The sequence below is a fragment of the Tursiops truncatus genome, chromosome 17, assembly GCF_011762595.2.
Source record: "Tursiops truncatus isolate mTurTru1 chromosome 17, mTurTru1.mat.Y, whole genome shotgun sequence".
In the NCBI taxonomy this organism is placed as follows: Eukaryota; Metazoa; Chordata; class Mammalia; order Artiodactyla; family Delphinidae; genus Tursiops; species Tursiops truncatus.
Genome location: NC_047050.1, coordinates 69,716,424 through 69,740,180, shown reverse-complemented (window position 1 = coordinate 69,740,180; position 23,757 = coordinate 69,716,424). Strand labels below are relative to the sequence as shown.

The 23,757-nt window shown below is 44.7% G+C and overlaps 1 protein-coding gene across 1 annotated transcript in view; it reads left to right on the top strand.

Moving 5' to 3' along the window:
* The window catches only part of DNAAF11 (dynein axonemal assembly factor 11), a 109,289-nt gene extending 87,699 nt beyond the window's left edge, over nucleotides 1-21,590 (top strand). The window contains exons 17-19 of the mRNA XM_033842708.2: nucleotides 6,239-6,399; nucleotides 18,965-19,102; nucleotides 21,501-21,590. The gene's annotated coding sequence lies outside the window, so the exon portion shown is untranslated. The remainder of the gene's footprint in view (nucleotides 1-6,238; nucleotides 6,400-18,964; nucleotides 19,103-21,500) is intronic.
* The last annotated feature ends 2,167 nt before the right edge of the window (nucleotides 21,591-23,757 follow it).

Sequence of the window (23,757 nt, the reverse complement as noted above, 5' to 3'; positions counted from 1 at the left end):
GCTGCATATAACAGAAAATAAAAGGAAAAAAGTGGATAAAGTAAGGGCAATGTTTATTTCTGCCTGTTGAATAAGAGTCCAGAGGTAGGGAATCCAGGGCTAGTATGGAGATTTCATGGTGTCATTAAGCAACAGTCTTCTTTCTGCTCCTCCATTTGAGCACACGGTATCACTAGTTGATATTACCTCAGGGCCTGAGAAGGTTGCTGGAGCTCCAACCATCACATCCATGGTCTAGCTGGACAAAGGGAAAAAGTACGTTTTCAAAATTAGCTGTCTTTAAGAAACTTTCTTGTAGTTCCTACATACGTCTACTTCTCATTGGCCAAGGCTTAGATAACGATGACTCTGAGATCCAAGGCAGGCTGGAAATGGAGTGTTAGTTCTGCATGAAAATCTACCAGCTAAAATCAGGGTCCTGCTATAAAATAAAGACTAGCAATCTCTACCAAATCTGGCAGATGGCATGAATGCCTAGGGAACAAAGCTGAACGAGGATTAGATAGCATTCTCCTCGGCCTTGGTCCAGCACCATGAACTCAGGCCAGTTAGTAGGTACTCTGAAGCCCCGTTTCCTTCTTTATAAAATGAGGATGACTGCATCTATTTCATTCAGATGTTCTGAGAGTAAAGTAAGTTAGTAGCCATAGCAAAGGCCATCTTTGTTCAGCCACATTCTTGGGTAGGCAGCCACAGCTGGTTGCGCAGACATGGTCTGCCAGGTCTTGAGGTTACTTCACATGGACCAGGATGTGGATTTTTCCCCCGCCAGGTTAGCTGTCTTTAAGAAACCTTTAGGTTTTGTAGGAGTTCCTACACACCTTCTACTTACTTCATGGCCCCATTTTACAGAGAAGGAAACCGAGTCCAGGTTGGTTAAGCAACACACTCAAGTACACTACAGTAAGTGGCAGAGCTCGGATTTGAATCATTGCATTCTTCCTCCTCTGCTTTCCTCAAAGGCTTGAATATGCTCACAGGTTTGCATTCTCTCATATTCCATGAGGTTTCAAATACTCTCTTTCCCAGTCAGATCGTTTGTCAGAATTTGTGTACCAACTTGTGTTTTGAAAATGGTCACTGCCTCTGTATACTTGGTCACCAAGTACAGTCCACTCATCTTTTTATCTCTGCCTCATTGGCTCTGTGTCCATCAGTGGCTTATCACCTTTTCTTAACCTATGCTGTGTAAGTTAAACTGTAAAAGCACATGCCTTTAATGTCATCTAAAATTCCAAAATTATGCCAATTGGAAATGCATTTGGCTACAAGTAACAGAAAACCCAACACACAATGGCTTAAGAAACAGGAGGTCCTTGGAGTCTGGAGTTAGGCAAATTGGGGCTGGTCTGATAAAACGCTTCATTTTTCTGTCTTCCTATCCCACCATCCTTAGCATGCACTTTTCATCTTCACGGTGATGAAATGACTGCTGCATCTTCAAGTATCACATCTTTATTCCAGATGGAAGGAGAAAGAAAAATGAGAAGAGGTCAAAAGTGTGAAGAACATGCTCACCACACACCAGACCTTGCACCATGGTTCCCACTTGTATCTCATTGGCCAAGATTGGGACACATGGCCACTGCTTGCTGCAATGGCTAGAGATCCATTATGTTTTAACTGTGCACTGTTTTACACCAGAGAAAATCAGGGTTCTGTTAGACAGGAAGAAGGGGTGAATGCTTATTGGGTAGACAACAGCCGAAGATAAATAAAACAAAAATAAATTGAATAGCGCCTCTTACAATTAATCAAGCTGATAATTTTATGAAATAAAATTCCATTTTGACCTTTGAAAAATAAGGTATTTTTACTTATTTCATGAGACAACATTGTGATCCTTGAAGCTAACTGCACACCATAAGGACAATGCATCTTGTTGAAGATCAATTAGGTCACAATGTTTTATTTTCAAATTACTATCAAACTCCTTATCGGAGGGAACATGGATTGCCCACTCCTGATGTCTCCTTCCATGCGGATGAATATCCATTTATGTCAGACTCCTTGTTTCTTTCTCTTTAAATCTGAACAGAGGCTATAAAAACAGGGGTGCTACTTATTATATCACCACACATCTTAACACCATACATTCTCATAAGATTCCTTAGTCCTTCTTCATCAAGACCTGCTGATTTAGGTTTTTACCTCTGGAAGCCTCCTTTGCTATAATAACCCCTGAATTACTGCATGTTCTTCCCTTCTCTCCTGGGAACAGGGCTATATATTAACCATGAGTAGTTCCCCCAAAGCTTGCACAGAGCCTGGCCCGTGGTAAGCAGTTTGAATGACTCTCCCACCTTGACCTCCAAGCTTCTACCTTTCATGTCACTGCCCTGCTTAGAAACCTCCACAGGCTGTATATTATGGACTTAAAAGCCTGGTTTCCTTGGGATCAGCTTTGCTGAACTGGAACTGGGTTTGGATGCCCAGGTGAGCCTGCACTGGAGAGCAACCCTTTACCTAGACCCAGCAGGCTCCAGTTCAGCCAGTTCTTTATACAGGGAGGTAATGAGGAGACTTGTATGCCCAAAGAACTCTGGATTCATATGCTTCCAGGATGCTTTTGTAGTCTGGAAAGTTCTCATACTTGACTATCATTTATAAACCATTTATAAGGTACTTACTGTTGGGCCAACACCACTCTAAGTGCATCCTATACAGCATTCTCCAATCAGAATAACCCTGCAGTGTTGGGCATATTAGCCCTATGAGGAACGTGGGCTTCTTTGAGATTGAATGACTTCACGTTGGTTTAGTAAGAACAGAGTCTGGTTTGAAACTCAGATCTAACTTATTTCAAAACCATGCACTTGCCACTGTACATGTTTCTTTTATACTACACCACGCTGATTTATAATAATATACAAAATTGTATGTAAGTGTATCGGCAAGTTCATAGCTTTACCTCCACTGACATAAAAAGAATCCCATACTCTCGCCTTGTATCAAAACATTTGCAGGGACTATTTTTTCTTTACCATGTCTCTTTAAATCATCCCCTTACTCTTTTTCTCTTTTCTGTTAATTAGCCAGGTTGCTAAGCTGGCACAAGGAAGTGGTGTTAAAGTGTCCCCAAATTAATAGTGCCTCATCAGTACTGATGCAGGGCATGAAGTTACCTTCGGAAGTGTTACCTGAATGCAGTTAGCACCCCCTCAGCTGCTGACTTCAGACAGGAATGGGAACTCAGCAGAAATATCAGCAGGTCTGTGTTAGCCATAAGCAGAATCCTGGGGTCAGAGAAGGCGAAGTCCTCCTGGCCCACCAGTGTCCTTCCAATCACTCTACTCCCCTTGGCTGTACTATGCCCTGGGCCCTACTGCCTCCCAGCTCTCAGGGCTCAAGGCTTCCAGAGCCAGTTTTTTTTCCTGACTGGAATTGTTCTGTTCCTAGGTCACCCCTTAAATAGAGCACATGGCATCTCCAGGCAAATGGATAGGTCAACTGTGAGTTGCGCTAATGGGACAGGGTCAGGGCAACTCCCTGGCACCATGGGAACCATGCCCTGCATTCAGTGCTGGCTCTAACCTGTCAGAAACCCCCATGCTGGATGGGAGAGGAGCTGGGGGTGTGGCAGAATGAAGGGGAGCTTCTCCTAAGTAGGTCTTCAGGCATCTCTATCATTGGTTAGCCCCGCTTGGATTGCACATTCCTTCCCCAGGCTAATTTCAGTCTTTAAAAGTTCTACAAGGGTTAAAAATCCCATCTGAGATGAAATTTACTCATTCAGTTGTTCATAAATAGAGCAAACTCGGGTCGGTTCCATCTGTCCCACGACCTGTAACAGCCACCTCTAGGCTAGAGAGGGGGCATATAATTGATGGGAAGATTGTAGTTGAGGGAAGCACTCTGGGGAAATAGAAAAAGCCCTGGCACACATGGGTTCCCATGAAGATGGGACCGATCCTTGCTCAGCCACTTACTAGATGTGTGATGTTGGGAATGCTACCCACCCACTTAGAGCTTCCATTTCTTCATCTGTAAAATAAGGTTTATAATAATGCTGATCACATAGAGTTGGTGTGAGGACTAAACGAGATGTGAAGCTATGGCACATAGTAAGCACTCCAGTAACTGTTAGTGATCAAGATGATGAAAATGAGGATGATGTTGATGGTAATGGTGCTGATGATGTTAATGATGATGGTGATGATGGCGATGGTGATTATTTTGATGACAGAGAAGAATAATATATGTGAAGTATTTAGCCATTAAAACAGTATGCTGTTGGAACTGAATAGAGTCCGGGAACAGGACCACAGCATATGGACACTTGATCTACAACAAAAGAGAGACTAAGAGAGTAATAGAGAAAGAATGGCTTCTTCAATAAATGGTGCTGGATCAAGTGCATATCTGTACGGAAAAACGTAAAACTCACTCCCACTTCACACAAAACTCAACACTTAAGGTTATTTTAAAATCTAAATGTGAAAAGTAATACAAAAATTCTTCTAGAACAGTGTCACCTTGCTTGGATCTTCCTGACTGGTTAATCCAATCAGCCTGAGTAGGCCATTCACTGAGACACATTTTAACAGGGAACCAGATAACTATGTCTTAGAAGCGTGAATAAGGGCAGCTGCTACCTCTTTTATTTCCCTCAACCCACGCAGTGAAATCTGCTCTTCTAGTCCCATGTGGGGAGCCTGCCTGATCAAGGTTTAAGATGAGTCTGGGCAGGAAAACCCTTCTCTCTCTGTCCCAACTGTGGCTGGGTCTTTGTGGCAGGGCTGTGACCTGGGTCCTTGCCATCACGTGGGTGAAGCGTTTCATAGTATGTCCTTCAGAACCATCCATGTCCCTCTCGGCACCATCAACATCCCAGGCTCAGAGTTTAGATTCAGGGCACAGTCCTTTTCCAGGTGGTCCTGCTTTGAGGGATAAGAAATTTGCAGAGGTAGATGGAGTTGGTTCTTATTTCCTGGGTGGTTCCATTGATCAGAGCCCTGGCAGCATGAGGGATTCAGGTTGTCCAGACGCCTGTGGAAGATGGCTAACAATGAATGTCCTGAGGGCCAGCTATGCACTAGGCATGGGGCTAGGAGCATTCAAACTTCATCTCTAGTCCGTGGAGCAATTCCATGAGATCCTTATTTTATAGATAAACAGACTGGGCAGAGAGGTTAAGTTACATATCCAGGATCACACAGCTAATGGGCAGAAGAGCCAGGATTTAGACCCGGGCCGAGACACTACCTCAGTACACAGACTGCAACATGAGGGCAGGTAGAGAGGAGGTCAGCCATCACAGCACAAATATGAACACAGCCAGCTTCTGCTGTATCTAAAGGGAAGAATCAGACTTCTCAGGAGGTGAGTGAGCATTAGTCGCTCCCTTGACCTATCTTCCCCATTATTCTGTCTCTCCATAAGATTTTGCTGAAACTCATGAGGGGAGAGAGACAGAGGTGATGCTTGCAGACAAGGGCCTAAAGGGTCGCCAATGTTTCTTCATCAGAACTGATGAAGGCCCTCCCAGAGCTCTGGGTGTTTTTTTAAAAATTATTTTATTTTATATTGGAGTATAGTTGATTCACAATGTTGTGTTGGTTTCAGATGTACAGCAAAGTGATGCAGTTGTACATATCCATATATCTATTCTTTTTCAGATTTTTTCCCCATATAGGTTATTACAGAATACTGACTAGAGTACCCTGTGCTATACAGTAGGTCCTTGTTTTTTGTCTACTTTATATATAGTAGTGTGTATATGTTAATCCCAATTTCCTAATTTATCCCTCCCCTCCACTTTCCCCTTTGATAACCATAAGTTTGTTCTCTGTGTCTGTGAGTCTGTATTTGTTTTGTAGATAAGTTCATTTGTATCAGTTTTTTAGATTCCACATATAAGTGATATCACATGATATTTGTTTCTCTGTCTAACTTACTTCATTTAGTATGATAATCTCTAGGTCCATCCACGTTGCTGCAAATGGCATTATTTCATTCTCTTTTATGGCTGATTAAAGCTTTGGGTGTTAAGTAAGCAATTAACAGCCATTTAATCAATCCTTATTTTTAGGGAAGAATTATTTTTAAAAATACAATTTAAAATGTGTTGTTTCATCAACAATGACTTAATTCACAACAAACCAGAACCTTAAGCTTACCAGCATATCCTTTTCATGACATATTTGGCTAAGTGAGGCTCATCTAATACTGTAAAGATGAAAATAATAATAAATAACATTTATTAAGCATCTACTGTGTACCTTTCATTTTATTGCAGCAAATATTGGTTGAGCACTTGCTATGTTCCAGGCTGAGGATCCAGCAATAAACAAAGTTAACAGAAATCTCCATCCTTACGGAGTTTACATTCTACTGAAGGGAGCCGGAAAATAAATAGACAAACGAATAAGTGAACAAGCCCACCATATGGTGTAAAAGGTACGGAGAAAATTAAGCAAGAGAGAGGGATTGAGAGCACCACGGGGGCTGTGATATTAAATGATGAGGTCAAGGAGGGGGGCATTTAGGCAAAGAACTCACTGAGTTGTCAGACTCAGAATGGACTCCTTGGGGAAGACGGTTTCAAGTCGATTTAGCAAAAAATGTGAAGGCCCTGTGGTGGGAATGAGCTGAGCTCCTGGGAAGGGTGACCTGGAGGCCACGTGTCTGGAGAGGGCGAGCGAGATTCAGTCAGGGGGTCAATAGGGCCAGAAGACACAACAGCTCCCAGGGCTCCTTCCACTCTGCTTTCATCCCCACTGAGACAGAAGTGGGTGGGCAAGGACACGGAACAGTGTGTGCCATGTGTTAGACTGCTTCCAGAGCCCCACTCCGGTTGCTTGTAGAGGCAACAGGAAAAGCCAGGGACCTGTTAGAAGTGGTGGTGACAATCCAGAGAGAGACGATGCTGGCTTGGATTAGCGGATGGTGGTGAAAGTTGGGAGAAGTAACTGGATTCTGCATATGTTTTGAGGAGAGACACCTCAGGGTTTGCAGATGGAGTGTGTGTTTTTTTGAGAGAGAGAGGAGTCAGGGGTGGTCCTGAAGTGTTTGAGAAATTGCAAGGATGATGCGACTTGTACAGAGATCTGGAAGAGTGGGGGGAAAATCATCCTCATCGGGGGCAGTGGAAGAGGGGGAGTTTACATTCTACTGAAGGGAGCCGGAAAATAAATAGACAAACAAATAAGTGAACAAGCCCACCATATGGTGTAAGAGGTATGGAGAAAAGTAAGCAAGAGAGAGGGACTGAGAGTACCATGGGGGCTGTGATATTAAATGATGAGGTCAAGGAGGCCAGCCTTGAAAGTGCTAAGTTGCAAACGCCTGTTGGATACCCAAGGAGGGGTATTGGGTAGGCAGATGGGGTCTGGAATCCAGAGGAGAGAATTGGGTGGGAGATATCATTTCTAAAGCTTCGGCAACACTTAGAGGTAAGCGTCATTTACCTCATTGTACAAGGAAGGAAACTCAATCACAGATGTTAAATAACATTCAAGGTCATCCAGCTAATGCGTCAGGATGTGAACCCGGTTCAGAAACCACCCTTCGTGCTAAATGCGTTCCTGCTTGATTGAAGATTGTAGATGTAAGGAGAAAATCCTCATGTGTGTCTCTCTCCTCTCTCTCTCTCTCTCTCTTTTTTTTTTAAACAAAGAAACAAAAAAAAAAACCTTTGTAGCTCAGCTCAAACTTTCCTCCATCTAAGCTCAGATCCAGAGCCAACTGGCCTCCCACTCACTTGAAAAAAATGTAAAATCCCACTTCCAGAGAGCTTTTCGTTGGCTTAGAAAGCAGTCACGATTCACAGTCCATCCAACAGAGACTTGTTTTTGGCAAAGACACCAAGGGATGATGTCATTCTCTGAGGACAGGGAAAACCCTGCACGCCTTTGATTTCTCCTTCAAAGCCCATCACAGCGCAGCTTCCCTGCTGCTGGCAGCAGTGTAAACTGGTACAATGTTTTTGGAAGGGACACTTTCAAGATGTAGCAAGAATATTAAATATGTTCTGCCCTATGACCTCAACGTTATAATTCTGGTCTTAGGAAATAATCCATACCACATAAAGATGTCTTAGTCTCAGAGATGTCCATCACAGGCCTATTTATAACGCTGGCATTTTTAAAGCCATCTCATATCCAATGGAGAAATGGTTAAATAAATTATGGATGTCAGAGTTAGCTTTAGAAAGGATTTGAAGTCATGGAAAATGTTAGGGTTTAAAGGCAGGATGCAACACTATATTTTGATCCAGTCTTCATCTATATTGAGGTGATTTTTAAAAGCAATTGGTGACTAATGAGATGTAGTGAAAATGTTATATATGTAAAACGATGCTGTTAGGGGCTGTATGGGGCCTTGCTTTCTTTTCCTAGAATGGAAAACTCAGAATGGCACAGCTGAAAACAGAAGACTTTAGGAGACTCACGTTCTAACTGGCCACCTCCTCACAGCTTACCGAAAGGTGCCATTTCAACGAGACAGCTCTTATCCCACCACCTCTCTCCCCACCTCTACCAGCAACCTCCAGCCAACATAAGTGGAATCTTGGAAGACTGGAGAGTATATCTGCTCAGGAAAGATAAGAACAATACAGAGAAGTCATATTCCTCCTTTCCCCATGGCTTGGGAACGCAGTGTATGTTTAAGGTTCCCATCCTCAAAGCGAAGGGAAAGAGGTGTCAAGAGTATCACTCATAAAAACTGGTGCGAGCCAGCAAGAAGGAGAAGCTGATTCCTTCTGTTTGGAGGCCAGTCTTACTGGCCTATCCCTAGATTATCAAAGAAAGGAGTAAGAGCATGGGGTGACAGAGTGTGTAGGAGAAACGCCAACAGAGAGGACCCCCCCTTGAATCCAACATTCCCAAGACAGACATAAAATAGGTCTGGCACGTGCATGCAGGTCTAAGAGCTGATCTCAGTGGTCAAGGGGAAGAGGTAGGATCCCATCCCTCAATGCAAGGAGTGGCTAAGAATTTATCGTCCTCTTTACCATACCCATCTTCCAGTCATAAATTATTTTTCCATATGCAAAATATATTCGCCCTCTCCCATGATCCCCCAAATCCCATACCATTACAGCCTTGGATCTCATCAACTAAATTACGTCTGGATGTAGATGAGGCTCAGTGGGTGTGCTTCCCTGAGTATGGCTTTTCTCCAATGGCAGAGCTGTGAACTAACAAGGTATGTTAGCTTTCCCACGCCCCCAGCATACAATGAGATAAGCACAAAATAACTACAGTAGGCAAAATAACTGCAATAGACACTCCAATTCAAAAAGGGCTTTGGGGGATGTCAGCTGAGCGAAGTGGTGGTTCCCCCAAGGTTTCTCTGGCTGGTTGGAACTCTTTATATCCCCAGCACTGCACAGCCCCCAGAATCTCCATTCAGCTTACAATTCCTCTGCAGTTATTTTCTGCTGGGCTATAAAGAGTCTTACTCTTTGCATGCACAGGTTAGTATTTGATCAAAGACTTAAGTGGACCTTATGCACATTTCTGGTAGCTCCTTATCTGTGTAGCTCCCCGCCTTCTCTCTAGTACCTGGTTCCACAAACTCCAGCCATCTTAGCAGCTCCTAACTCGGATCTCTGTCTCTCCAGGTCACCAAAACCTCTGCATTCTTTTTGGGCTTTATCTCCCTCTACTGTATTCTAAAAAGTTCCCCTAGGCAGAAAACTGGAACAATCATGGGGCTCATCTCACGTTTCTTCTCTCAAAGGGATCATATTCATGCAATGTCTATTGTCCACTTTGCCTAGTTTTTCATGTACAATGTGTGGCACTCCACAAAAAATAACCAGACACACAAGGAGGCAAACTGATAAAAACAGAAAACAAAATAAGCTATTGAAACAGACCCATATACAAATAATGGAGTGATCAACTTCAGACTACAAAATAAATATGCATAAAATATTCTAGAAGTTAAAAGACAAGATTTAGAATTTGGTCAGTGAACCAGAAACTATCAAAAAATAAACCTTTAGAGCTTAAAAAGTAGAGTGACTAAAATTTAAAAACTCAATGGACTTCCTTAACAGACGATTAAACCAAACTGGGAGGATAATTTGTAAACTGAAAGACAACTGGAATGATACAAGAAGCGAGAAAACACAGCTAAATACAGAAAAGAGAGTAATGGATCCCTATAAGGATAAAAGGTTAAGAATTGGACAGAAGCAGTATTTAAAGAGATAATGGTTGGGAACTTTTTTAAAAAAAATCTGACAAAAGACATTAAGCTAGAGATTTAAGAATCTTTACAAACCCCAAGCAGGATAAATAAAAAGAAAATTACACCTAAGCACAGCAAGTAAAACTACCAAAAAAAGAGGAAAAGGGCTTCCCTGGTGGCGCAGTGGTTGAGAGTCCGCCTGTCGATGCAGGGGAGGCGGGTTCGTGCCCCGGTCCGGGAAGATCCCACATGCCGCGGAGCGGCTGGGCCCGTGAGCCATGGCCGCTGAGCCTGCGCATCCGGAGCCTGTGCTCCGCAACGGGAGAGGCCACAACAGTGAGAGGCCCGCGTACCGAAAAAAAAAAAAAAGAGGAAAAAAAAAAATCCTCTTAAAAACAACTAGAGGAAACAACAGACAGGAGGGGGAGTTACTCTGAGGGATGAAAGGCGTGGAATCAGGGGAGAATTTCACTTTACCTGATACTTAAGCTGGACCTTGAAAGATGGGTATGGTTTGGGGTAAAAGATCTTCAAGGTACTGGGAGTGATCAACAAACACTCAGAGATGTGAATGCTCAGGACATATGCTTCTGTATGAAGGCGGTGCAATTTGATCCTGGAAAGGTAGCTCGGGGACAGACTGGGAATGACCTAGAATTCCTCCCCAGGTGTTTGACCTTCCTCCTGAAGATAGCGGGGAACTATTGACAGTTTAAAATCAGGGCGTTGACTGAAGAAGCCACATCTTTTCCAAAGCAAGAGGCAGACATTGGGGAAAAGAGAGCCAGGTCCCCTTGTGCAACATTTATCTAGAGAATATGAAAATAGTCCTCATCCTTGACGTTAGAAACTATATAGAGCTGGACATGGAAAGAGGGGCATGGGAACAGTCATTTACTCAGTACTTGCTTTGTGCCATCAGTAATAAAGATAGGTACTTACAAAGACATCATAGTGTTATCTTTCACCATAATCTCTTTGGGAGGCCATTCATTTACTTCTTCTCAACATTACAAGCTTTTCTCCTGCCTCTGTACTTTTCACATGCTGTTCCAGTCTACTCCTACTTTTTAGCCTGGATAATACTTAGTCATCCTTCCAGTATCAGTTTAAATATAACTTTTCCCATGAACTTTCCAGGCAAATTTAGGGTCTTCTTCTCATATACTTACATTATTTTAAAAAATATTCCCATTATGACAATTATTTCATTTTATCACAGTAATCTATGTCCTAGCCCTGCTAATGCAGTGGCACCAGCGTTAGTAATTTTGCACTAGCCCATCAGTCTTTGCAGGGCTGGACCACCTCTTACCAATCTTGTACCTTTAGCACCTAGCAGAGAATCCAGGCCGTTAGAGTGATGCCAACTTCAAATACCACCACTTGTCGTGTCATAGAGAAAAAGAGTGTGGCAAGTTGAATCCTGGTTTTTCAAGCGTTAGCCCATAAATCACGTACCAGTTTTGCTATCTTGGCCAAAGCAAGTCACGTGGCTACACTTAACTTCATAGGGGCAGGGTAGTGTAATATTATTATGGCCAAGAGGAGAAGTGCGAATTTTGGGTGAATAGTACCAATGACTGCCACAGTGAATAAGCTTGCAACAAGTAATAAAATAATGTCATAAGTTGTATGGATTAAATAAAATATGTGTAAAGTTTAGAAACTGTGAAATGCTGCACAAATATTATGTCTAAGTTATTATAGAGGCATAATGTTATGGATGTCAGATAAAGGAACTATTAAATCCAACATGTGAGGTGGGTGGAAGACTTCATGGGGATAATGACAATTGTGAGATAATTAGAATTTGCATATGTAGACATGGTAAAGCGGGCATTGCAGGTGGAGGGAACAGCAAAGGTCTGGAGACAGTACTGTAAAGGGCACATTTGAGGAATGACATATCTAGTGGAGCTTAAGAAGGCATCTGTTCAAATAGCATCTCTACAGGGAGGAGCTTCCAATGGCCAGGTGGAAAATAAAAGGCCAGCTGTGCCATTTTCAGAAGCAAAGGCGTCCATATGCAAGAACCCAGATGCCACAGATACACAGGAGACAGCCCAAGCCCAACACCACAGTCATGCTAGCCGTCTGATGAGCTCATCATCCTCCCAAGAGCTCATTACACAGCCTGGCATGGGCGATGTCTCTGCCACTCAACCCACCCAGACAGAGCCACAGAGATGAGATCATTATCATCTTTTTTAAAAAGTCACTATTTAAACAACTGAAATGCTTGGCCTCATGCTGTCAGGAAAGCTGTCACCATGGAAAAGAAAAAGAGAAAGTCCCCAAATTAGTGTTGAATTTCTTCCAAGAACTGTCAATATTTTTGGAAGCCCCCAGAGAACAAATGCTTTCTGGAGGCTGGCAGGATGCAGTGTTGGAGAGGGAGTGACTTCAGGCTGACTGATGGTGGCCAGTCGGTGCCACATTCCGTGGGTGACATCTGAGACAGGCAGTCGGCAGCCTGGAGTGAGAACAAAATGCCACACCTATGGGCTGATGAAAACGTGCAAAAATCTCTCAGAAAACTCAGAGCAAGATACATACTACTGGTCTGTGTTTCTATTTCTAATCTGAGTTTTATTCATTTTACACTGACCTGCTAAATAAGGCAGAAACCTTCGAATGTGCCTAGTGCCCCCAAATCGTTTATTTATGGGTGTCTCCTGGGTGTACCAGTCATTTTTTTTTTTTTTGCAGTACGCGGGCCTCTCACTGTTGTGGCCTCTCCCGCTGCAGAGCACAGGCTCCGGATGCGCAGGCTCAGCGGCCATGGCTCACGGGCCCAGCCGCTCCGCGGCATGTGGGATCTTCCTCGACCGGGGCACGAACCCGTGTCCCCTGCATCGGCAGGCGGACTCTCAACCACTGCGCCACCAGGGAAGCCCCGGTGTACCAGTCTTGATGGTCATTGGACAATCAGAGTCAAATCTCAAATTAGGATGGTACAAGGTGGGTTTCTTAAGGGGACTATTGATAAAGGTGTGGGGAAGCTTTAGAGGAATCACAAGGACTAGTAATAGTGGGATTGTTACCATCACACTTGGTCACTAGCTGCCCCAGGAAAGGCATAGTCTTGGGTGAGACAGCTCAGTCACATCCCATAGGAGCGAAGAACTGGGGTTGAAGGCTAACCACACTCCCTGTAACTGACAGCAAGTTCTTCTCGGGAAAAGCACCTGGGCTGTGCATCTGCGTGTCTACTCCAGTCCTCTCCTTGCCCTGTTCAGATCCACTTCTCAATATGTGTTTGAGGAGTCAGTCCTCCAGGATCCTGGTGGGCTTCTTTTCCTTAGGAGAAACTAGAAAGGGGAAGTTAGTAGGACAAAGTACTCATCTTCCGGTACCACCTTGGTGGTCATTTATCCTTGATTTCTTCTGCTGGTACCAGCTGAATATTACCTTCATCCCCTACTCATCTGTTTTGCCTCTAAGGATGCTACGTTGTATTAAGCATCTCTGTAGGCCTCTGTGTGTCACACTGACAGTTGTCGTAGTTGCGCCCCCTGGTTTCTGGCCTTTAAGCGCTGCCCCTCTAATACTGGCCGCCAATAAGCGCTGGCCTCTATTGGTGTAGGGTCCTACCACCCCCACTGCTATCTGCAAGACAAGTTCTTTCACAGCCTCTTCTACATCAGCCCTGGCCCACAGAGGAGATCCACCACCTTTCATGATGCTGGTGCCCACTCAACAGAGAATCCCTTATGTCTGCAGTAAATGGTTTGTCCTCTGAGCCTTCCTGTGAATCATCTGATGGGTCCTCCCCGACGTAGAAATGGTAAATCAGTTCCAGCCTGCCCACCTCCCTGAGCTTTTCCATCCCTGCCTTCACCACCTGCCATGGCAAGTCTCGCATTTCAGCTTTGCTCAGCTTAAGGCACTACTTCTTCTATGCCTCCAGGATCACAAATTCACACCATCTCCCCGAGTGCTTGGCAGGATATTAACTTCTGTAGCTCAGGAGAGTGAACCTGAGTCAGTAAACTCTACCCAATTTTACATTTTGTCCCCCTTGAAGCACCCTTAGATTCAACACCCTTAGAATCCGCTACCATGCGTACTCCCGGGCTTCAGGAGGGAAATGATGGCTACATCTCCATCATGTCTTCAGATCATAAGGGAACCATTTATACCTCCTTCAGAGTCCCTAGTCTTATTTTGTTACATTTATTGTGTTACAAAACTATTATTGCTGCTAATAAAATACATGACCCTATGGATGGGACAGGGTTTTGTATAATCTTGGAGATTTCTCTTTCCCGAGAGGCAAAGAAGGTCCAAGGGGCCCCTGCCTGTAGGCATGATCACCGGAGGTAATCCAGTAAAGAACCCAAAGGACAGAGAGAGGGGCGGGGATTGAACCAAGAGAAACTGAGGCAAGACCAGCTTCCTGGAGAAGATGGCCAATCACAGCTAAGTGACCACATAGATGAGAACAAGAAATGGCTCTGGGATGTGGCCAGTAGGAGGTTTGTGATAATCTGGGCAAGAGCTGGTAGAATAGACAGGACAGTGGGGGCAGCTGGAGGCCTTCCTATTGGTTAACCTCTGTTTTTCTCCTCGTTCCACTGGAACCGAGCACAGTGCTGGCACAGAGGGGGTTAATGTCTGCCAAAGACGAGCAGGGCAATTGGGTGACTCAACGTGGAAGTGATCGCTCCCTTTTTCTGAATTATCACGTGCCTTTTCTCTGTCTCTCTGGATTGCCTTCAATATTAGATTGCGGGTATTTGTGTGCAGGTTTTCATTTCTCTCCTTTCCTAAACTGTCAGCTTTATGAAAGCAGAATCTTTTATTTACGCTAAGGGCCCAGCACAGACTCTTGTACTTATTAGGTGTTCAATAGCATTTGTTCAATGAATGAATGAAGCAGAGTAATGAATGAATGAAAGGTCAATGATGTTCCCTCATCTGATATGCCTTTTACTAAATCTCCTTTTTTAAAAAATTAATTAATTAATTAATTAAGTTTGGCTGCGTCGGGTCTTAGTTGCGCCATGCAGGGTCTAGTTCCCTGACCAGGGATCGAACCGGGGCCCCCTGAACTAGGAGTGAGGAGTCTTACCCACTGGACCACCAGAGAAGTCCCCTAAATATACTTTATCGAATATATATTAATCAACATAAATGTATGTAAGGGGTCAAGAGGAAACTCAACATATTAAATATCAAGAACGATCTATGCAAAAGGATTTTTTAAAGGTGTTTTGGAAAAGGAAGCCCAGAAAATGAAAACGTTTTTCCCACCTGTTGTTCCTCATTTATTCATTAATTACCCCAAACTTCTATTTAAATGCTATTAATGTGTCTCCTAAAATTAGCTAGTGATTGACATGATAAGGTAACATCTCAGACCTCATGCTGCCGAACCAGCGAGCAAGCTTCTTTCACACCTCACAGCTAATTTCAGAGGTGAGACTAGGTACCCAGGCCTGTGAATATGTGAGACTTTAAAATTACCCTGGATTCTCAAGCGGCACTCACCCATCAGTTCCCATGGAATACACGTACATATGCGCTCAGGTGATGTATCTTGTATCCACGTGTCTTATTAGTCTCCCAAGACCTGATAAGCAACTCTCTTTGTTCTCTGGACATCCAAGCTCTTACTATGTCACCTTGTTAAGTAAGTAATACGCCTTCCATCTGAGAAATTCTGGAGCCACCAGTTCAGCTAATACTAGTTTTGTCTTGTGACAATACTCTAAGGAAAATGGCGCTCACTTGCAGAGCGGCTGTGAATATGGGAAGTGCTCAGAAAATATTACTTCTCTCGCTTCTTTAAAATTGGAAATTTTTCCATAGTGGATTTTTTTGTGCTCCCCTCAGATACCCTGGGACCCCCTCCCTGGTTTCTGCATGCATTGTGCTTTTGCATCTGTTGGCCTGCTCCAGCAGTTCTCTGCCCTGGGGCTCCTGGAGCCCTTTGCTTGCAGGTACAGAGAGCAGGAAGGACCTGGGAGTTATGTCTCCCTGGGGTGGGTTTTAGCCCAGGATTGTGTGATGCAGGGTGTCAAAGCCCAGCCCCTTTATCTGAGCAGGGACAGACTCTGAGGCATCCCTTATACGCTGGAGTTTCCTGCAGAATCAGGCTGAAGACTTGGCCTGACACTGAACTCCTGCTTGGCTTCTTTTCCCCTTCCTGTTCTGTCTCCCTGATTCCTTTACCAGCTTCTCCTGGGAACAAGTTCTTGCAAGTTATCTGCGTGTGAGTCCTCATGTCAGTGTCTGCTTCCGGAGAAACCAATCTAAGTCAGTTTTGTTAGGTGGAAAATGCATTTACCAAAACAAAAGGATTGGTCATTAAATAGCCTCTCCCTGGATGTGAAGGGCCAGGGATGCTGCTGCCGATGTCCAAGTGGTAGCTAGGTGGACCTGAGCAAGGATAGTGCTGGAGGGATGGAGGGGGATGGGCACAGAAAGGAACATATTGTAGAATCCACAGAATCAAAGAGCTGGAGGTGGAGGCAGAAGGGAGGAGGGCGGGTAAGATCCAAGGATGGCTCTACGTCCATGACTCGAGAGGCTGCGTGGACAGTGACCTTGGGAACCAAGTAGCAGGACATGGGGAGGAGGCAAGCTTGAGTGTGAGCGTGTCAGGCTTGTGGGACATCCAGGTGGAAGTCCTTGTCACAGACACAGAGCAGGGAAGCTCCAGGCACGGAGGCAGTGCGTGAAGCTCAGAGTGCTAAGTATATGTATCTGGGCTAAGGAGCTGTTCAAGCAGCAAATACGAAAATCCAAGGGAAAGAAACACACAGGGGCAGCGACACAGACAATAAAAATCAAGCATAAACAAAACAAAACTCTGAATCCCACAAACTAAGCATCCTTCTCAGTAATTTCTGATCCCCTCTGCTCCACGCATTAATCCAAAACATCTTTCCCCTAGTTGACCTAAGGTTCTCTTTAAACTTAATATTATTTTTCATTGGTTGTATTTGCCCCATACATGAATATTTCTTGTTGCCTCTTCACCTCTCTGAGGCTCATTTCCCACATCTCTAAAATGAGGGGCTACCTTACAGAGTTGCTCTGAGGATCCATGAGATAATTCTTGTGGGCTGCCTAGCGTATCTGTTCATGATACGGGCCTGGAAAGTGTCATTGGCTCACCTACCCATTTCACTGGCATGCTTCCTGTCACGTGCTCTTTCTAATAAAAAAAATTACATTAAAAACTTTTAGAAAAAAAAAAGACTAGGGTTAGAATGACTAGGATGATGATTCAGGTCTGAAAATATAATTAAGCTGTTTTTCACCCAAAATGACTTTGCTGATGAAATATGGTATTGGTAGAGGACTGGGTGGCTAGAGGAAGTGAGGGGGATTTCAGAAGATAGATCACCCCTGGGAAAGGCACACTGAAATAAAATTAGCCTGTGGGTTTTATAAAAAGATGCCATAGAGAAAGAGAAGGCCCAGGAAGAAGAAGCCATACATCACGTTTTTCATAATTTTTAAAATAGAAAGTCAAGACATTTTTACCATTTTCTGTATATAAGAGACAATTTGTGTGGTCATTCTTTTGGGACAAATTGACAATTGTGACAAATTTTTGAGTTCCACTCTTTCTCCCTCCCTCTCCCTTACATGTCTGTTGAAACAAATAGCTCCCTGGCCTAGATGTGGAAATCATCAAGGGGGTGGGCAGTGTCCTACTTATTTTGCATCCTTGGTGCTTAGAAAGCGCCTGGTAAATAGAAATTTTGAGCCAATAAATGTCTGTTGAATGGCTGAATGATTGAACAAATCAATGAATAGACAATAACATTCACTGTCCTCCAGAAGATTACAATACATTGCACAGGAGAGAGCACGCCCTTGGAGAGAAAGTTAGATGGTCCAGGGAAATCGAGGGCACAGGCTTTGGAACAGCAATCAGCGCTTCACGTGGGAACAATGCTGAGGTGGGTGATGAGTCTGCCAGGGCTTCAAATACTGTATTAAAAATTAAATCTGCAGTTCATGTTTATTCCATGGTGTGTTTTGCATTCTGGACAATCCTGGCAATATCTGGAGAATTACTGTTTACATCAATTAGAATTCCAGCATGTTTGAGCTGGAAAGCATTGGATTTCTTGGAGGTGGTGCAAATAATCTCAGAAAGTGCTTTCATCAAAGTGAATAACTTTGTTTTTTGTTTGTTTGTGGGTTTTTTTTTTTTGGCCGTACCGCGTGGTTTGCAGGATCTTAGTTCCCTGACCAAGGATTGAACCCGTGCCCTTGGCAATAAAATTATAGAGTCCTAACCACTGGACAGCCAGGGAACTCCTGAAAGTGAATAACTTTGGAATTGAAGGGAATTTAGAGACATCTTAGTTGATCCTCCATATGAAAAATGAGGAAACTGAATTCCAGAAAGGGGAGGTGGTTTGGTCAAGGCCCATGTAATACAGTCCTATAAATGCTGCTTTGACTTCGTTTTGAGGCCTCAGCTAGAGGTTGGTTAGTTCCCCATCCTGAGCAGTGGATTAAGTCCACACCCCCAACCATCTTCTTCACAGGCATCCCACACTCTCCATCACTATGCCCGCCCTAATTGCTCCAGGGTCCGGTCCAGACAACCAGACACAGCCCCGATACCCAAGATCCCACTGAAATTACTCAAATGAGCCAATCCTAACCCTGCTTACCTTGCATCACCTGTTCCTTCCCAAGGAACCCACAGTCAAGGGTCTTGCCCACAGGTCCCCTCCTCTCTCTTTCTGGTGACTGACCCCAGGAGTCCCCTGAGTGTCCCTGTGTGGTGTGCTGTGTTTTCCCCAGGAAACTGTACAACTCCTTTCGGTCTTTCCCTCTTGATCAGCAGCTGGCTGCACCACACCTCGCCCGAGGTCACCTGGTGAAAATGTTCCACCGTGAATTGAGGCCAAGACCAAAGCTCTGATGGAGAAGAATCAAGCCAGAACCCTCCCCTGACTCCTTCTGCCAGCCTCAGATGCAGGTGATGTATTTCTCCCTTAAATATATGATCTAAAATTTTGCTTCCTGAGGCTTTACTCTTCTTTCTCTAGATGCCATTTGGTCTCCTAGGAAAGAAGTCAAACATAATCTCTTACCCAAGTTCCACTGAAGTGAGGGTTCACACCCATCTTTTAGGAAGGATTTTAACCCATCCAGCAAGAGCTGTGGAATTGGACAACACTTGCCCTCCAAAAGTCCTACTTTGTGGCTGACTTAAATAATTTTTGCTGCAAATCTGGGTTGCAGCCTCTGTTTCTTTTAGCTGCTTAATGGGGTTGAGGGATGGCCAAGGGCCCGTCTCCATGAGGAGTGTTTCTTCTCCTGCAGGCTGCTTAAACGTGACGCATGCGGCACTTCAGTCAATGCCTAAAGTTCAGGGTCACGTAAGTGACATTTGAGTGGCCTGTCCAAATGGATTTTTAAGAAAAAAATGTCAGTGTCAGTGACAGGTATGTGGATAATTGAATTATTAAATACAATTTCCTTTTTTTTCCCCCATGGGCATGCCCCTTACATATTTTTTTAATGATCCATTTCTTAGTGACCAAATAATCACATACATAGAAATCTCTTTGCTTATTTCTCTTCTTTCTTTTTTTGGAATAATAGTATGTTAAATGTGAACCCTTAGGATCCGAGAACTGGTTAGAAAGGAAGTAAATGTCACCTAATCAGATTTCTCCCATCTGAAATCTGAATCTACTAAAACTACATTTCTCAATTTTTTCAAGAATAAGAAGTCACTTTTAGGCTCAAAGGATTTCACAGATCCCTGTATAATAGTAGTTGCATTTTTAGTATCCGTGGATTGAGAAGCTACTACAAATTCAGTCACCCCTTTAAATGAAGCTTTATCTTACGAATCATAACCACGTATGTGCACATTGAACAACATATATTGGTGAGAGGGGTGGAGAGGATGAAGGTTATGGACTCAAAGACTCTGCAGTTGCTTCACCAACCCTTCCTTTCTGCCGACACTGCACCCCCGAGACTCCCACAACCCATGCTGGTTCTCTGAAACATTTCCGCCAAGTAGTTCTGGTTTCTGCCTGTAAATTCCCTGTGCTGAGCATCTCACTACCTCACAAAGAAGCCCTCTGTATCTCTGAGCTGCTCTGCCTAATATTGGCAGCTTCTTTCTAATGTTTAGCTAAAATCCTTCTCTCTGGTTTTCACCCCCTGAGCCCAATGAAGACAATTATCGTCTTTCACATGACAACTCAGCATTCATGCTTTCCACCCCCAGTAGGGCCAGGATGAAGTGGGCCCAGAAAAGGCTGCTCTGAGGGACATACAAAAGGCTAAGGCTCTAAGGGCTGCAAAATTAGTGGGTGCTGCTGTGGACCCATCCTTGGACTCACGTGACTACTGGTATCATGGGGACAGAAGAATCCAAGTCAAGAGTCCCGGCTGACAGTGAAGAAACAGAGAGGTGGAAACTTCACAGCTGACTGGGTCCCAGGGATTCCAGGCTGATAGGAGATGATTATGATGAGGAATTTATCAACCCAGTGGTGAAAGGTGGCCAAAAATTAGGTCCCAAGTAAATCTTTGAACTAACATCTGGATGTAGTGGGAAAAGTATTCAGATGAAAACCACCAGACCTAAAAGAAACTTACTGCAGATCTCTTCACGCAACCTCAAGATGTTCTTATCCATGTTCTCACTGGTATGATTCCATATTTATAAGATCACATGTGTACACACACGCGTGTGGGCGCACACACACACACACACAGCATGTTTCTATTCTTGCTGATTTCTTTAGTGATGGAACACATGACTTTTCAGCTAGCGCGTGACTCCCTTAGCTATGAGTGGGTGATCAAAGGGAATACAGTGTCCTAGAAATTCCCATGTCCTTCTTCCCACTCTTCCTTTGACCCTCCTCCCAGGCTCCCCTGTTTCTAAATAAACATACCCAGGTCACTGAAAGTTTTTAAGACCCCCCCCCGCATCTTCCAAGTTTCTCTTTTCTAAATATGTTCCTTTGGCCAAAGCACAGTACTGAGAATTTAACCCGTGACTCCACATGTGGACTGAATAAAATGGAATCTTCAATGTCCTCCCTTTATTGCTAGTAGCCCACATGTTGTACACAGACCACATTCTGCACAAGAGGCTAAACACCCACCCCATCTCATGCCCAACCAGGCAGGAGAGCCCAGTGGTTAAGAACAAGGGCCTGGACTCAGACCCACCTGGTCTCGACACCTGTCTCCTCGTCTCTCTCTGTGAGTCATTCAGCCTCTCCAACCCCAGTATCTACCATCCTGAAAGGCTGGATTTGGGTGAAGGTTTGCAAAAAGAATCCTGTTTTTTTCTCATTCAAACACCTTCCATTTGTTAATTTATTCCACACATATTCTTCCAGACAGTGTTGATGCGGAATGAACAAGACAAACTTCACCCTGGTCCGATGGAACTTACCTCCTAGAGGTGAAAATGGACAAAAAAGCGGTAGGTAATTGAATGAGTGATACGTCAGGTTGCGATTAGTGCCAGGTATGAATATTATATGGACTGAGGGGATGGAGGTTACAGACGGTGCTTTTTATTTTTTTTAATTTATTTATTTTTGGCTGCATTGGGTCTTCGTTGCAGTGCGTGGGCTTTCTCCAGTTGCTGTGAGCAAGGGCCACTCTTCGTTGCGGTGCGCGGGCCTCTCATTGTGGTGGCTTCTCTTGTTGTGGGGCACGGGCTCTAGGCACACGGGCTCAGTAGCTGTGGCTCGCAGGCTCTAGAGCACAGGCTCAGTAGTTGTGGCGCACGGGCTCAGTAGCTGTGGCTCGCAGGCTCTAGAGCGCAGGCTCAGTAGTTGTGGTGCACGGGCTCAGTAGTTGTGGCTCACAGGCTATAGAGCGCTGGCTCAGCAGTTGTGGCTCACAGGCTTAGTTGCTCCACAGCATGTGGGATCTTCCCGGTCCAGGGCTCGAACCCATGTCCCCTGCACTGGCAGGCAGATTCCCAACCACTGCGCCACCAGGGAAGCCCAGACAGTGCTATTTTAGCTGGGATGGTCTGAGGAAGCCTCAAAGCACAAGCTGCTTGTAGGAGCGAGGGTCTGAGTGTACAGGTAAGTCACAGAAAGTCCGACGTAAACAGGCCTCGTCAACGAGGAAGCGTGCATCTCACATAAGGAGAGTTACGTTCACCGCATTCAGGGCTGGCCTCACTCAGAGGCTGCAGCAATGGTCTGAGTGGCACAGCCCATCAGGGCTGCATGGACAGAAGAAAGAAGACCAGCTCCTCCAGGGGTTCATTTTAAGGGGAGAGGAAGCCATTTCCCAGAAGCTCTACTCAAGGCTTGCTTCTCATGTCTCAGATCCTAGAATTAGGTCAAATACTTGTTCCGGAACAAGTCATTGGCAGGAAGAAGTAATTACACAGTTGGCCTGGGCTTTTCCAATACAGGCACCACCAGCCAGGCCTTCATTCGACAGTTCGTATATGTCAGACACTCTGTTCAGCATACAGGTAGAGTCCTCTCCTCAAATTTAAAATCCTATGAAGACTTTGAAGCCTACATTTGTCCATCCACGTTCCATGCATGCATGCGCAGTGTGTTATCATGGGCAGGAACACAGCCAGACCTGGAGCAGTCTCTTCTTACCCCTCAAGACCTTGGCATCCTGGGGTATTTACTTAGCCTCTGAAGTCTCTGTTTCCTGATCCAAGAAATGGATGAAAATAATCACCCCTTCCTCATAGGATCGCTGTAAGATGGAGCTAGGGGCAGCACAAAGTAATTGCTCACTTAGCACGTCAGTGACGCGCAGGGCAGGGCAAGGGCGCCTCAAGCGAGATGCCAGGACCGCAGGTCCCTGCCTGGGTGCCTGGCTTGCCTCACCCGTGCCCAGGCCCTGGGTGGACATCAAACATGTATTGACCTTCTAGTTATGTGAGACTGTGCCGTCGACACCCTTTGGTCAAAGGCCACTAGGAACATACCTGGAGTTGAGCAAACCAGGTATCCTACTTGTTGCAGGAGTGAGAAGGCAGAGCACAGGGAACCGTGGGGAGTCTCAGTAAAAGGGGACCAGAAAGAACCTGTTCTAGGATTTGGGCCTTGTTTGGGGATTTGGGGCCCAGTAAAGACACAGGGGTCAACTCTAAGTTGGGTGTTGTTAGAAAGTGGGGACAATTTACGTTTGGGTTTCTCAATAAATCTCAGTCTATAGGGAGGGGAGCCTAGAGCGAGGATAAGGCTGGGATTGGAAAAGAGGCCACAGTCGCTCATTGTAGCCAAGAGGCGGGGATGTTTAATATTTAGTGGGTGGCCCAGGGACATCATTTTGACCTGTTCCCAGACAAGATTATGAAGTGGCCCTGTTTTGTATCACTTTCCCATAGTCTCAGAGTAACCTTGTAGGATGCTGGTGTCCTGGAGAAGGTTTATGTCCAGCAGCAGAGGGATCTGGCCTTGCCGTGAGGGCCCAGCCAGTTTCTGGATGGTTTTTCTTTCTTAGTACTAGACAATGGAGGCCAAACATTAAGTCCCTGCCCTCAAGAAACTCATAGCCTGGAGGGAGGCAAACATTTACAATACTGTATGAGGATAATGCATTTATCATTACTGCAATAATGGAGGTGTTATATCTAGATGGGGGGGCTCATGGGAAGCAAAGGGG